Below are 14,885 nucleotides of genomic sequence, written 5' to 3' on the forward strand. Positions count from 1 at the left end.
GACAGGTACAAGCCTGAAGAGATTCTACCTTTATCTTCTGCTCCAGTTGTTCCTGACTGTGATCAAAGTTAGAGAGAGATTTATCAAGGAGGCTCTTATCTCACGCTGCACTGTAGTCCTCTGCCAAGCAGGTTGAAAAGCGACGGATGGTCAAAACAGGTGCTTCGGTGCCTTTGGGGTTTTTTGTTTTTTTTTTTTTTGCGGTACGCGGGCCTCTCACTGTTGTGGCCTCTCCCGTTGCGGGGCACAGGCCCCGGACGCGCAAGCTCAGCGGCCATGGCTCACAGGCCCAGCCGCTGCGCGGCATGTGGGATCCTCCCCGACCAGGGCACGAACCCGCGTCCCCTGCATCGGCAGGCAGACTCTCAACCACTGCGCCATCAGGGAAGGCCCGCCTTTGGGGTTTTGATATCCCCTGTTCTTCTCCTGAAACTTGAAGTCAGTCCTGACATTATGGAATGACTTAGAAGAGATCCTTTCCAAATATCTTAAAGCCATGAAGATTTCCTTGCTCTCCAAGCTATGACACGAAGGCTTGTCCCAGGAAAGAGAACAGGTATGGCTAGAGCAGAGCATCTCCAGGGCCATCAACGAAAACCAGGGCCTCGAAAATTTCCGTGATTCTCCGAGATGGCCGCGAGGAGGCGCTTGGCTTTGTTCGCCACTCATCAACGGCCTGCAGAGGGCGCCCGACTCGCCCCGGGACCGATAGGCTCCTTAGTGGGTGCGGGATCCATGCCCTGGGTCCGGGATCCACGTCCTGAGTCCGGGAGATGTGGCGCCTTTTCCCGGATGAGAAACCCACTTACATTTATCGCAGGTCCGCCTGAGTGACCCCTGGGGGTTGCGGAAATAGTGAATAAAAAGTTGCTTTTCCCAGGCCCTGACTGCCAGGAGGAGCTCGGCCACGGAGATCTCTCGAGACTATTTTCTGAAAAAATGAGCACAGAACCTCCCGTTTTCCGCGCTTTCCCCATCTTTTTTTTTTTTTTTTTTTGCGGTATGTGGGCCTCTCATTGTTGTGGCCTCTCCCGTTGCGAAGCACAGGCTCCGGACGCGCAGGCCCAGCAGCCATGGCTCACGGGCCCAGCCGCTCTGTGGCATGTGGGATCCTCCCAGACCGGGGCACAAACCCGCGTCCCCTGCATCGGCAGGCGGACTCTCAATCACTGCGCCACCAGGGAAGCCCCCCATCTTTTTACTCTCAACTTTTTCGTATAACATTTTAGCGAGACTTATTTTACAGAAGTATCCATTTATTGAGGCATTTGGAGTATCCATTTGTTGAGGCATTTAGAGGCTAGAAATCATCACGTGCTGTACTAATTTTTCCATATTCAGGGTTGTTTCTTGGGAGAGATCCCGACACAAATCCAGAGAAAGGGAAAACATATCCATGATCAGGGCAAAATATACAAATATTGGGGCTTCCAGTTGAAAAAGCTGGGGCCAGTGCCCACAGAGTCATGTGACATAATCACTTTTTTGGTGGAAATAATGGACTTTACAACCTTGTGTTTACCTGTCACCACTGTTCCTTATATAGCTGATCACTAGCATTATGTCAATATCATCTTTTTCTGTAGTATCAATGATTTCCTAAGCTAGATAATATCTAAATTTCTCTTTCATTTCAATAAAGTTAATAAATCTTTCTTCTGTTGTTATGACAGTATTCTTAAAGTGAACATGCCTTATAATCTGACATTTCTGCAGCAAGGAATGCATCTGTCATACAATTAAAAAATAAGTTAAGTATAATATTTTGCGTCTTACTTTCTCCATGGTATTTCAGATCAAATGTGATTTCTTAGCATTATAAATTCGTTTGGAATTTTATTACACAAATAAGGTGGGGGAAAGAAAGCAATACTAATGGAGAAACACATGTAATGGTCATAGCCTCCCGAAACAGGCTCATTCTAAGACTGAGATTTAATCAAAGGATTATAGAATGCTCCCCCTCCCCCACAGTTTACCACTATACTAAAAGGAATTCAGTATAACAAGAGTGGATAACAGCTGAAAGAGCTACAAGACACAAACTCTCTCTGAGGAGGAGAATTTATGGAAGCCCAGAGTCCCAAGAGAATGAAAACTAGGACACTAGAGGTGTTTGAAGGCTCTAGAACCTAGAGTTACAACAAACATTAAGAACAGCTCAACTTCTAGCCCAGTTAACATAAATCTTCACACAAAAGGCCTATTTACCTCAGTTCATATGATTCAATACAACATGTCTGGCTTTCAACAAAAAAAATTACAAGGCATGCCAGGGCCTCCCTGGTGGCGCAGTGGTTGAGAGTCCGCCTGCCGATGCAGGGGATGCGGATTCGTGCCCCGGTCTGGGAGGATCCCATATGCCGCGGAGCGGCTGGGCCCGTGAGCCACGGCCGCTGGGCCTGCGCGTCCGGAGCCTGTGCTCCGCGACGGGAGAGGCCACAACAGTGAGAGGCCCGCATACCGCAAAAAAAAAAAAAATTACAAGGCATGCCAAAGGGATATTTTTTTTAAGTCAATATCAGTAAGAACAGTGAGCTTTGTGGCATTTTAAATTGTCCTCTTCCATCCTTCTCTTCCCAGTTCCATGGCAACTTGAAAATCAGCAGGTTCACAACCAAGGTAGCTGTGAAAAACAGCAGCCTACCCGCCACAGGAAGGGACAATTGGTTCAGGAGCTCCCCAAAGCCCCATCTCCGGAGAACTGTCACTATTTGAACTATTTTTCAGCTCCCCGAAAAGGCCTCATTCACAGGCTTGTCTTTATTTGACCCAACTCGGAACTCACTCCATGGGAGAAGCCCCTGTCCCCAGAGAGAGGATCTAAAACAGTCAGTGACAGTTGTTTAACACCACAGCTGCCTGAAGCATTGATACTGCTTGGGGCAAACAGAGGCCAGCCAAAAACATAAGGAAAACCTAAGGAATGAGATGCCCATAGGAGGGTTGAAACGCTCTCACATATTCTTGGGGATCTAAAAGGTTACGTGTGCGTGCAGGACTGTGCACACACCCAGGAAAGACCTAGGAAGGCCTAATCACTCACCTCTGGCTAACCTTGAGATTGTGCACGAAGAGCAAAGGCTAAGAGAGAATTAAAAATTGCTGGAGGATTGAAGACGCGCCCAGAAACACACAACAGACCCTCAGCAAAAGACTATGAGACTTATTGGTTCAGTTAATTTAAGGAAATCTCTATCTAATAATTGGCAGACTACTAGGCTGAGTACACACTTCAGTAGCCAACGTGATATAAAATACGAATGTTCAGCAGTAGCCCCAGAAAGTCACAAATCAAACAACAACAACATCAATAACAAACCCTAAGGAGATCGAGTTCTGATTTCCAGACTTGTCACATTTTACTGTTTAAAATGCCCAGTTTTCAACAAAATAGTTAAAGACATGCAAAGAACCAGGAAAGTACGGCCCATACATAAGAAAAAAGCAGCCAAGGGACTTCCCTGGCGGTCCAGTGGTTAAGAATCCACCTTCCAATGCAGGGGACGTGGGCTCGATCCCTGGTCAGGCAACTAAGATCCCACATGCCGCGGGGCAACTAAGCCCGCGTGCCACAACTACTGAGCATGCGAGCTACAACTAGAGAGCCCACATGACGCCCATGCACTCTGGAGCCCGCACGCCACAGCTACGGAGCCCACACGCTCTGGAGCCTGTGCATCAGAACTAGAGAGAAGCCTACGCCCCACAACGAAAGATCCCACATGCCGCAACGAAGATCCAGCATGCCGCAACTAAGACCCGGTGCAGCCAAAAATAAATAAATAAATAAATACTAAAAAAAGAAAAGAAAAAGCAGTTGAAGAACTATCCCTAAGGAAGCCCACACATTAGACTTATTAGACAAAGACTTTAAATCAGCTATTTTATATGATTAAGAACTCAGGAAAACCGTGAATAACTAACTAAAGCAAAGTATGAGAATACTATCTCATAAAATAGAAAATATCAATAAAGAGATAGAAATTACATTTTTAAAAAAGATCCAAATAGAAATTCTAGATCAGCTACACTGGTGATCATTCATGTTTACATGACTGATCTCCAATAAAAACCTTTGACACCAAGGCTTAGGTGAGCTTTCCTAGTTGGAAATACTCCATGCATATTGCCAGACCCTGTTGCTGGGAGAAGTAAGCACAATCCACACAATCCACACAATCCCACTGGGAATGGACAACTGGAAGCTCATACCTGGAACTCTCCTGGACCATTCCCCATGCTTCTCTTCCTTTTGCTGATTTTAGTCTGTATCCTTTCACTGTAATAAACCATAACTGTGAGTATAACAACTTTTCATCAGGGTTCTCAATAATTGCTCTTAATTCTTTTACAAAATTAACAATATATTTTTCCTAATTTAAACATAATGCTTGTTATACTAGATGTTCATTGTAGTGTTATTTAAGGTCTTGACAAATTGGAACCAACCTAACTATCCAACAACACAGAAATGGTGTCTCTCATAGATACAGAAAAAACATAGGTAGTTGCCAGGGGAAAGGGTGTGGGAGGAGCTGAAATAGGTGAAGGGCATTGAGAGGTACAAACCTGCAGTTAAAAAATAAATTAGCCATGGGGATGTAATATACAGCATAAGGACTATGGTCAATAATATTGTAGTAACTTTGTATGGGGACAGACAGTTACTAGACTTTTTTTTTTTTTTTTTTTTTGGCTGTGTTGGGTCTTTTGCTGCACACGGGCTTTCTCTAGTTACAGCAAGTGGGGGCTACTCTTCATTGAGGTGTGCGGGCTTCTCATTGCAGTGGCTTCTCTTGTTGTGGAGCACAGGCTCTAGGTGTGAAGGCTTCAGTAGTTGTGGCTTACGGACTCTAGAGCGCAGGCTCAGTAGCTGTGGTGCACGGGCTTAGTTGCTCCGCGGCATATGGGATCTTCCCAGGCCAGGGCTCGAACCCGTGTCCCCTGCACTGGTAGGCAGATTCTTAACCACTGCGCCACCAGGGAAGTCCACTAGACTTATTATGGTGATCATTTCATAATGTATGCAAGTGTCAAATCACAATGGAGTACACCTGAAACTAACATAATATTGTACATCAACTATATTTCAATTAATTAATTAAGAAATGCTGTCTGTAACAGGCAGCCTCTAACATGCCCTACAGTGATCTCCACTTCCTGGTAGTCACACCCTTGTGTAGTCCCCTCCCACACAGCCCGAGGGAGGAGAAGGCTGTGGACAAGAGAGGTGAGCATTATAGTAAGTCCCCTACATACGAACCTTCAAGTTGCAAACTTTCAAAGATGCGAACATGTGTTCGCATGTCCCATCACGTAACTTAGTTCATGTGTATGGCATACATTGTCATGTGCGTGCATCCTCTACAAGTGGTTGTGCTTTTGCATACTTTACTATACAGTACTGTATAGAGTACACTAGCACAGTATCTTTATTTCAAACCCAGGATGTCCGGAAGCAAGCATAAAAGCAGCGATATATAGCCGATTGTATTAGTTGGGTACCTAAGCTAACTGTGTTGGACTTATGAACAAATTGGACTTATGAATGTGCTCTCAAAATGGAACTCGTTCATATGTAGGAGACTTACTGTACATGTGGGAGGGTTGGGGGAAAGGGCAGAAAGCAGTGAGGAAGGAAGAAGAGGCCAGATGGCACAGCTGAGGTAAAGGATCCCTTCCAATTCTAAGGCAGTGTTTGGCCAGGCTTGATCCCACGGCTTTCCTTTCTCTTTTCAGCTCTGTTTTCCCTGGTCTGTTCTTTCCCAAGAAGAGAAGAAAATACCCAAAATAGAGGTGAGTCACGGCTGCCTTTTTCCTGAAATACCATCTCCAGTTTTAAAGATCTTTCTCTATCTCTCTTTTCAAGAATAGAATAATGGTATAACATATTCAAGAGAAGAATAATATAACAAATATCCATGCTGCTTCCACTGAGAATTGTCACCTCTTCCCTTCCATGGGGCTAGGGAGATCAACCATCATTAATTATCCATGTCAGGTTCTCTGTTAAACAGTTTACATCAATTACTCATTGAAGAGTATATGTATATGAGATGCAAGAGGGAGGAGATACGGGGATATATGTTTATGTATAGCTGATTCACTTTGTTATACAGCAGAAACTAACACACTATTGTAAAGCAATTATACTCCAATAAAGATGTTAAAAAAATAAGTTAAACTACAGATTTAAAAAAAAAAGAGTATATGTATACGTAGTGGATAGTATTACCCCCATTTTCAAGATGATGTGAAAGACACAGACCCAAAGAAACTTCCAGGATCATAGAGATAGTAAGTGGCAGAGCCAAGACTGGAATGCAGCTCTCTCTGACCCTGCCACTGCACCATGCTGTCTCCTAGATCTGTGTCCAATTTACAATCCTATCATCACTGATTTCCCTCAGTGATGACAGGATTATAAATCCTACTGTTGGCAGTGAGACTATTTTTTTAACTCCTGATGTAAGAAGCAGAACATAAAGCCTTTTGTTTTGAATGACATATCTTTAAGTTACCCGGAATGATTTTATCCGTGTGTGTTAACTAGTTGTTAGTGTGTTTTTTCCTTTGTAAATTATATAGCCCATTTATTTTAAATCTTAGTGTTTATTTTCATCATCTATATGAAGCCTTGCCTTTCGATGTCTTATAAAAAATTTTAAAAATACAGCAGTTGGGCTTCCCTGGTGGCACAGTAGTTAAGAATCCGCCTGCCAATGCAGGGGACATGGGTTCAAGCCCTGGTCCAGGAAGATCTCACATGCCGTGGAGCAACTAAGCCCGTGAGCCACAACTACTGAGCCTGCGCTCTAGAGCTTGAGAGCCACAACTACTAAGCTCGCGCGCCTAGAGCCCGTGCTCCGCAACAAGAGAAGCCACTGCAACGAGAAGCCCGTGCACTGCACCAAAGAGTAGTCCTTGCTCGCCACAACTAGAGAAAGCCCGCATGCAACAAGGAAGACCCAACACAGCCAAAAATAAATAAATTTATATATAAAAATAATACAATAGTTATGTGTGCCTTTTGGATAAAAGTTGTAATTACTCAAAAGTGTTTAACTGGAATTCCAATACCCTCAGGCACTCGCAGGGTTTAAACTGTTTCTTCCATCCCTCCCTGTCCCCAGTGCTTGACTCTTAGAAATGCCAAGTCCAAGTGGCAGGAAGATCTCTGGGTCTGATAATAAGTAAAGACTCACCAAAGCGAAGGGCCTTCTACCCTTAGAAGTGATCGCTAATGATAGGGAGTCTCTTTCCACTAGGAATGGTGGAGGGTCGTCCAAAGACTGCAGAGTCTGAGCAGGGCCCTTAGCTTGCCTTCATGTGGCTTAGAAATAGATGCTTCCCTGAGGAAGACCCAGTTTTTTGGGGGTGGCACATCTGAACACAACCTTACATTGAGCAAAAAATCTGGTGATAAATGAGATCAATTCCTCAGTCAACCAAGAGAGCTTGTTCTCCTTAGACTGGAGTGATGCTTGACAGGTCTTGGAGAGCAGTGACCAACCCCAAAGATTGATCAGACCCTTTCCAAAGTTTGAACTTCTTGCCTTATAAAGATGCTCAGGGACAAATTCTGCTGTTTATTTCTTTCCTCCTTAAGGATTTTCTTCTCCAATCTTGAAAACATTGAAAATTCAATAACCTGAATCTGTTAACACTGTCTAGTAACTTTCATTTCTTCTTTTTCATTTGTTGTTCTAACAGCAGTGTGACCAACTTGGAAAATAATGAGTCAGTAATCTTTGTTTTCCACATTTGCCAAAATCATCACTTTGGTTTCATTCCTTAAGACTATAGAAAAGAGTTCAGAATTAGGAATTAGAGAACTCTCTTCTTGCTGATCCGCCTATAATGGATTTGATCATGGGAGAATGTCCCCATAACTGATTCATATAGCTCCTCTGAATCTATTTATTCAATGACATTTATTAAGTGTCTACTGTTTGTCAGGCAGCACCATGTTACTAATTGGGGATATTCGATCTGGCCTTAAGGAAGTCTACAGTATAGCAGGGGAAGATGTAGAGACAAGTGCAACAAAGTATTATAGAGGCTGTGAAGTGTTTACAAGGTATGGTGTCAGGGGGTGGGGGGCAGAGGAGGGAGTGGTCAATTCCATTGGGAATAGAGTTTCTGGAAGTTCCTCATGGAAGATGTGATGCTTAAGCTTTGCTTGGAGGAGGCATTTGGTAAAGAGCAGGCTTTGAAGCCAGTATCCTCAGTCCAACTGTGAAGCCTGAGATTTTCTAGCTGTGTAACACTGAGCAAGGGAACCTCTGAGCCTGCTTTCAGTTTCTGTAACATTAGGATCATAGTAATAATCTCATAGTGCAGTGGTGAAGTTTACCTTAAACATATATTTTGAACATTGTTGGTGGAGGAGATCAGCAGGGAAAGGGTATTCAGATCCAAACTACCAGGGCTGGAAGGAACTCCTCTGGGTCAATCTAGTGCCTGAAAAACTGTCTGCCCTGGGAGCTGTCTCTGGTGCTGATTTCACCGGGGCTTCCCACTCATTATCTTGGGAAGACCTGCTCAGCACTCTGCCTGTGTCATCCTTCAGGGGTCTGAACTGCTGTCTCCATCTCAGCAGAAGCCTGGGCTCCAACAAGTGTGCAGACCCCACCTCCTCCCTGCCCATTCCCAGCCTGCCAGTTCAGCCCTTCTGAGAGCCTTGTGGAAGAAGGGCTGACTCAGAACCATATGATGGGATAGGGGTTCTCAGTATCCATACTCCTGGCTCTGTAGAGGTAGAATGGGGCAACTATATGGGTTTGTCCACATCCTCCACCTGTCTGAGAAGAGTGCCAGGCTCCAACTCTAAACTTCTGCAGAGGAAACTCACCACTCCCCCCCAAAGCCTAGGAAGTGTTTACCTCCTGCTAGAGCAACTGGGGAAAATTTTGTCCCCCGGGGGACACTTGGCAATGTCTAGAGATATTTTCAGATGTCACCACTCAGGGGTGGGGGCATTCATTACTGGCTTCTAGAGGATAGAAGCCAGGGATGCTGCTAAACATTCTACAATGCATAGGACAGTCCCCTACAACCAAGAATTATCTGGCCAATTAGGCCCAAAAACTAGTGCTGAGGTTGAGAAACCCTGCTCTAGGGTTTGAGCCAATTTGGTGTGGTGTCTAGAACCTTACTGGACATCAAGGTCTAGCTCAATGTTCTTTATTTACCAGCTATGACCTTAGATAAATCATTGAACTGCTCTGAGCCTCATCTTCTACATATGTATGTTTAGGTTCCTGGACTAGAAAGCCTCAAAGCCCATTCAAGTTCGAACTCAACATGTCTGCATAAATACTTGCTGAGTACACCACTAGGAAGCAACATTCTGTGGTACTATGTACGTAAGATATCAGGAAATGCATAAAATATCAAAAGGAAAGGAACATAATGGGGGGAAGGTGAGAGCTGATAAAAGGTTACTACCCAAATATACACAGAATTTATGCAAATATAAGTGTTCAGATAAAATACAGGCTCTTAAACTTCAGGTGGTGACAAAAAAATGACATCTTCACTAACAATTAAAGAGATACAAAATAAAATAACTATGCCATGTTTGCTAATCTTTTGAAAGAAACAACTCAAAGTGCTTAGGAATGCAAGGTAGTATATGTACTTAGATATTCCTCTGTTTCCCTCTGAACAAACCCTCAGCCTGGGACTATGAAATAGTAGCTACAGAACTGGTTATGCTGCACAATCAAATCATTCCATCATAAAGAGGATACTTAAAGTTTCTTTCTATATCTATAAAAATTTGTGCCAGCCTTTGGACAGTAACTGAAACATCAGTTCTCCTGGATTTCAGACCTTGAGACTCAGACTGGAACTACACCATCAGTCCTCCTGGGTCTCCAGCTTGCTGACTCACCTGCAGATCTTGGGACTTGTCAGTCTCCAAAATCGCGTGAGCCAGTTCCGTATAATAAATATCTTTCTGTATATATAAAAAATTAATGAGGGACTTCCCTGGCAGTCCAGTGGTTAAGACTCTGTGCTTCCACTGCAGGGGACACGGGTTCCATCCCTGGTCAGGGGAACTAAGATCCTGCACACCACATGGCGTGGCTAAAAAAAATAAAAATTAATTAATAGGAACTTAGCATTCTAAAGTAAAGAACAAGGTACTAGATTACCCTCCCCCCTCCTTATTCACCAAACAATAAGGCACTGGATTTAAAGAATTAATTTTCAGAATTAGGAATAAACCGCCTTATCACACCTTCCTTTCACCTCTTAATTATCTTGAATACCACCTTCAGAGTTAATGGAGCCGAAAAGGGTGTAGAGATCCCAGAAGGAAAGGACTGTGAGTGTACTCTTTAGGACAGGAAGATGTAAAGCTGCTGGTGTATCTCTTTCCATGTGGAAGTCCCTGTCTGAGGCAGTCAATGTGGATCTTCCTCATTTGTTCCCGTACAAGAGGCTCTTTTATAAGAAAGATCAGAAAGAGGTCGCTTCTAGAGATGGCACTTTCAAGCTGATGTAATTTAGAGATGGAGACCTCTATCACACTGGTTTCAGTCATTTGACAAGGATGGGCCACCCTAGCTGTGCCAAGAGGGAGAGGGCACACAGCACAGGAAACAACTTTAATTACCCTTCTTAAAACCATCTTTTCATGATCCTCCATTGCATCACTCTGAGTGTGAGGAAACAGACCTCTTCACTCTGCCTGTAGGTCAAGGAGAGAGAAGTAGCTGACACCTCCGAGGAAAAGGCACTACCAGAGGAATAAGCCTAGGAAGTACTCCTCTGCTGGATACAGAGTGAAGGTGCAAAAGGTGCACATATTTGGGCCTCAGAGAGAGAATGCAGGCACTGCTGCTCACTGAGCAGTCCTTTATGTGGTACCGAGGACACCGCGTGACTTGGGAAGTGTCAGCTTGGGAAGAGGCAGAAAAGCCTTACCAGCCAGCAAGGTGATGTGGCTTCCCAGTAAACTGGCAAAACCTGCCAGGGCTTAGGGCTTCACTCTCTGCCAGGCTGTGAATTCATGTAGACAGGGAGCCATGAATGACTTGTTCACCACTGCCTCCTAAGCACAGCTCTGTGCTTGGCACATAGGTACACTCCACAGATGCTTTAAAAAAAAAGGTTAAATATTTAATGGAATCTTTTAGGTGAACATTCACATGACATTGGAAAGCATGCACAGGAAGAGGAAATTCTGTTTCTGGAATAGCTATGGTATGATCATGGAATTTGGCCCTTTTAAAATCAACAGATGTGTCTTAAAATTGGGTGAAACTCTCTTATCAGGAAATTCAACTACTTTCTGCAGGAGCACAACTGTTGCACTTCTCATCAAAGTGCTTTCTTTGGTCCCTTACTTCAGTTATTTGATTTTTTTTTAATGATGTAATACTTTGAAGGTTGACCAAAAAAAAAAAAAAAAAGGCTGATAAAACCTGTGACCTGGATACAATGTCATAATTAAGCTGAGAAGTAAAATGTAGTAAAGGAATATGCTTTTATCACTTCACCTAATAGTCCAAAGAATAACTCTTAAGAATAAGGGAACTCTACTTAAACCACACATAGTCTAGCTCAATTTACCAACCACCACCAAGCAACATAGGTAAGTACTATAAAGGACTCACCCAACTCAGCAAATCCACCTGCCAGTTTCTACTACGTAATTCACTTAGGCTTTATACCCCTTAAATGCAAATGTTTCTAGAAGATGAAATACTAAAAACGCAATAATTAAAATCAAGCCCCATGGACTTCCCTGGTGGTGCAGTGGTTAAGAATCCGCCTGCCGATGCAGGGGACACAGGTTAGAGCCCTGATCCATTAAGATCCCACATGCCGCGGAGCAACTAAGCCCGTGCACCACAACTACTGAGCCTGCGCTCTAGAGCCCGTGAGCCACAACTACTGAGCCTGCGCTCTAGAGCCCGTGAGCCACAACTACTGAGCCCGTGAGCCACAACTACTGAGCCCGCGTGCTACAACTACTGAAGCTCGCAAGCCTAGAGCCCCTGCTCCGCAACAGGAGAAGCCACCGCAGTGAGAAGCCCGCGCACCACAACGAAGAGTAGCCCCCGCTCGCTGCAAGCAGAGAAAGCCCGCGCGCAGCAACAAAGACCCAACGCAGCCAAAAATAAATAAATAAAATTACTAAAAAAAAAAAAAAAAAATCAAGCCCCATGATGTTCCCTCGCCTTTTTTTTTAGCTCCTTGATACTGTCCCCACCAGGAGCCTGTGATTTACTGCTAACTCCAACATTCTGGAAAACTATTAGATAATAAACACTGTGCAAGTCAATACTTAAAAGATGTCAAATTCATAAATCATCATGTGGCAGTCTCAGAATGAAGTTCACAAACAGAAATTCCTAAAATGCAACAGAGTCTAGAGAACTACAGGACAGGAGTAAAACTGACGATGCACCAATACCCCAGCTGACTTCGGGCACTGACCTTCACCCTCTGATTCCAAGATCAGTACAGAATCCTAATGCACACTGCAGACAGAAAAACACAGTCATTGCTTTACCTACCCCTCCTCTGAGAATCTGGAGAAATGTTTCTCTTCAGAAAAACAAAACCAAAAACCAAACAAACAAACAACCCCCCCCCTACATTTCCAAATTCAATTAACCGGATAACCTGGCAGCAACCCCAGGCAAATTGCAGAGCTCCAAAACAACCCTCTCTCTGACGCCTGTCAACTTCACTGGGCAAAGGGAATCGGCAAACCCTGACTCTCCGGCTAGGTCGGGCCCCATCCAGGGAGGCTAAGCGCAAGGGGAGCTTCATACCAACCCGTCGGTGATAGTAGACTGTGTGCCATTCACTGGGGCCCTTGGAGAGAGGTCCTCCTTTTATCCAATTTGCACCTTACAGCTGACACCACGCCACCCCCAGCGCTCCACGACCAGGCTCAACTCTGTAAGGCATACAAGAGACCAACTCAAAACTCCATTCAGTCACCTAGAACGTCCGACTGGAAGAGGTCAAGGAAAGGAGATGTGGGTGGGAGCGAAGCAAGTTACCTCCCAAAGCGAACCAAGCAAGTCCGCCAGAAGGCGAGCCCTAGAGCTAGAGAGCGATCCTCCTCGGGAAGGCACAGGAGAAAACTTCGTCACGGAGGGAAGTCGGCGAGCCACGGGGAAGGGCGCCCGGGAGTCCCTCCGGGGCCAGGGCGGGATTGGCTCAGGGCTGGGTGTCGGCTCCTGCGCCGGGTATCGGGGGCCTGCAAGTCCCCGCCGCCCGGCCGGGCCCGCTAGGCTCCGCTCTCCATCTGGGGCTGCAGGCCGGTCGTGGCCGCAGCCTCGGCCGCGTCTCGGGTCGGACTCTACGCCGTCCCCGCCAGGTTCCGGGCGCCGGAATTAGCGCGGCTGCGGGAAACGGGGTTCCGACAGGCGGAAGTGACCGGAACCTGTTCTCGCAGCGCGGCGGTATATACCCTATGTCTCGGGGCCGCGGACTCTTCCGCGGTCTGCACCAGCAGCGGCGGCGGCGGCTCCTCCCACACATGCGGGTAGGCGGTGGTTGCCTCGAGGGGCGGGAGGTGCCCGTCCAGCCCCGCCTGGAAGCGCCTGCCTCGGAGACCGGCGGCGACGGCGGCGACTCGGAACGCACGGCCGGCTCGCCGGGTTCCCGGGCCCTCGCGGGAGCGCGCTCGGCGGGCGGAGGAGGCCGCCGGTGATGGGGGCCGCGCGACAATCCCATAGATGCTTTTCAAATATGTGAACCTATCATGTGAACTCTAAAGTAGTGTTGTAGAAATGAAAGACATTTTTACGCATAAAACTGAAGGTAGGTTCAGCTTAAACCATGATCTTACTTTGTCTTTTTATTTTCATAGGTGATATTATTGAACCTCAGAGGTTCCTCAATATTAACTCCACCCAAGGTAGCGCGGTTGGACAGAAGATGAGCACCGTGGTTATCCTTCCAATCACTGGGCTTGCTCAACTGGTTTGCGGTAGATGCAACAGAGGGGTGGTTTAGTGGGAGGGAAAATTAGGTGGCCTGGGAGTTAGGAAACCTGTTTTCCAGGTGGCACCAGGAGCTGTGTGCGCTGTAGCAGGCCCAGCCCCAGGACACAGGATCCCTTTCCACCTTTCCCTCCCCACAGTGCCCATCCCCCTCCAGGAGCTCACACGCAATGACATCCCTGTACCAGGGCCACTTGCAACCCCTCTTCATGTACATGGGAGAGAATTGCTCAAAAAGAAAGCTGCCATGCTGGGCACTTTCAGGATCTGGCCCAGTGTGTTTCTGAACTCAAGGGTTCCAGATTTGTCAGCAGCAAGACTCTGGCGAACGCAGGTCACTTCTTGGTATCTCTCCGTGAAAAGAAGAGCTGATTCAGCTCCAGAGTCTGGACAGAGCGGGCCAGCCACAGCACCAGGTAGGTCGGGGAGCCTGGGTCTCGGAGTTGGAGTTGAAAGAGCACTGAGCAGGCGTCGGGAGACCCGGAGACTGGTCGGTAAAAGCTGTGAGACCCGGACAAGCTGTTTAGTATCTCTGGACTGTCAGCTTTGGAAAAGTCGGTGAGATGATGTATATAAAAAGCACGATCCTGCACGGCAAGGAAACAATCACCAAAATGAAAAGGCAGCCTATGGAATAGGAGAAAATATCTGCAAACCCTATATCTTATAAAGGATTAATAACCAAAATATATAAGGAACTCCTACAACTCAATAGCAAAAATCCAAATAACCTGATTTTTTAAATGGGCAAAGGATCTGGGGAGACATTTCTACAAAGAAGTCATACAAATGGCCAACAGGTATATGTAAAGGTGCTCAACATCACTAATCATCAGGGAAATGCAAATCAAAACCACACTGAGCTATCATCTCACACCTGGTAGGATGGTTATTATTTTAAAA

General features: G+C 45.7%; 1 protein-coding gene across 3 annotated transcripts in view; it reads right to left on the reverse strand.

Moving 5' to 3' along the window:
• The window catches only part of ZFP37 (ZFP37 zinc finger protein), a 48,895-nt gene extending 35,460 nt beyond the window's left edge, over positions 1–13,435 (reverse strand). Inside the window, exons 1-2 of one of the 3 annotated variants that reach the window (XM_082627743.1) lie at positions 13,035–13,435; positions 12,805–12,928 (exon numbers count right to left, since the gene is read on the reverse strand). The gene's annotated coding sequence lies outside the window, so the exon portion shown is untranslated. The other 2 variants (XM_082627742.1, XM_082627744.1) reach the window with 2 other exon arrangements.
• Between the last annotated feature and the right edge of the window lie 1,450 nt (positions 13,436–14,885).

The sequence above is a fragment of the Mesoplodon mirus genome (genome assembly GCF_964341445.2).
Source record: "Mesoplodon mirus genome assembly, chromosome: 1".
NCBI lineage: Eukaryota > Metazoa > Chordata > Mammalia > Artiodactyla > Ziphiidae > Mesoplodon > Mesoplodon mirus.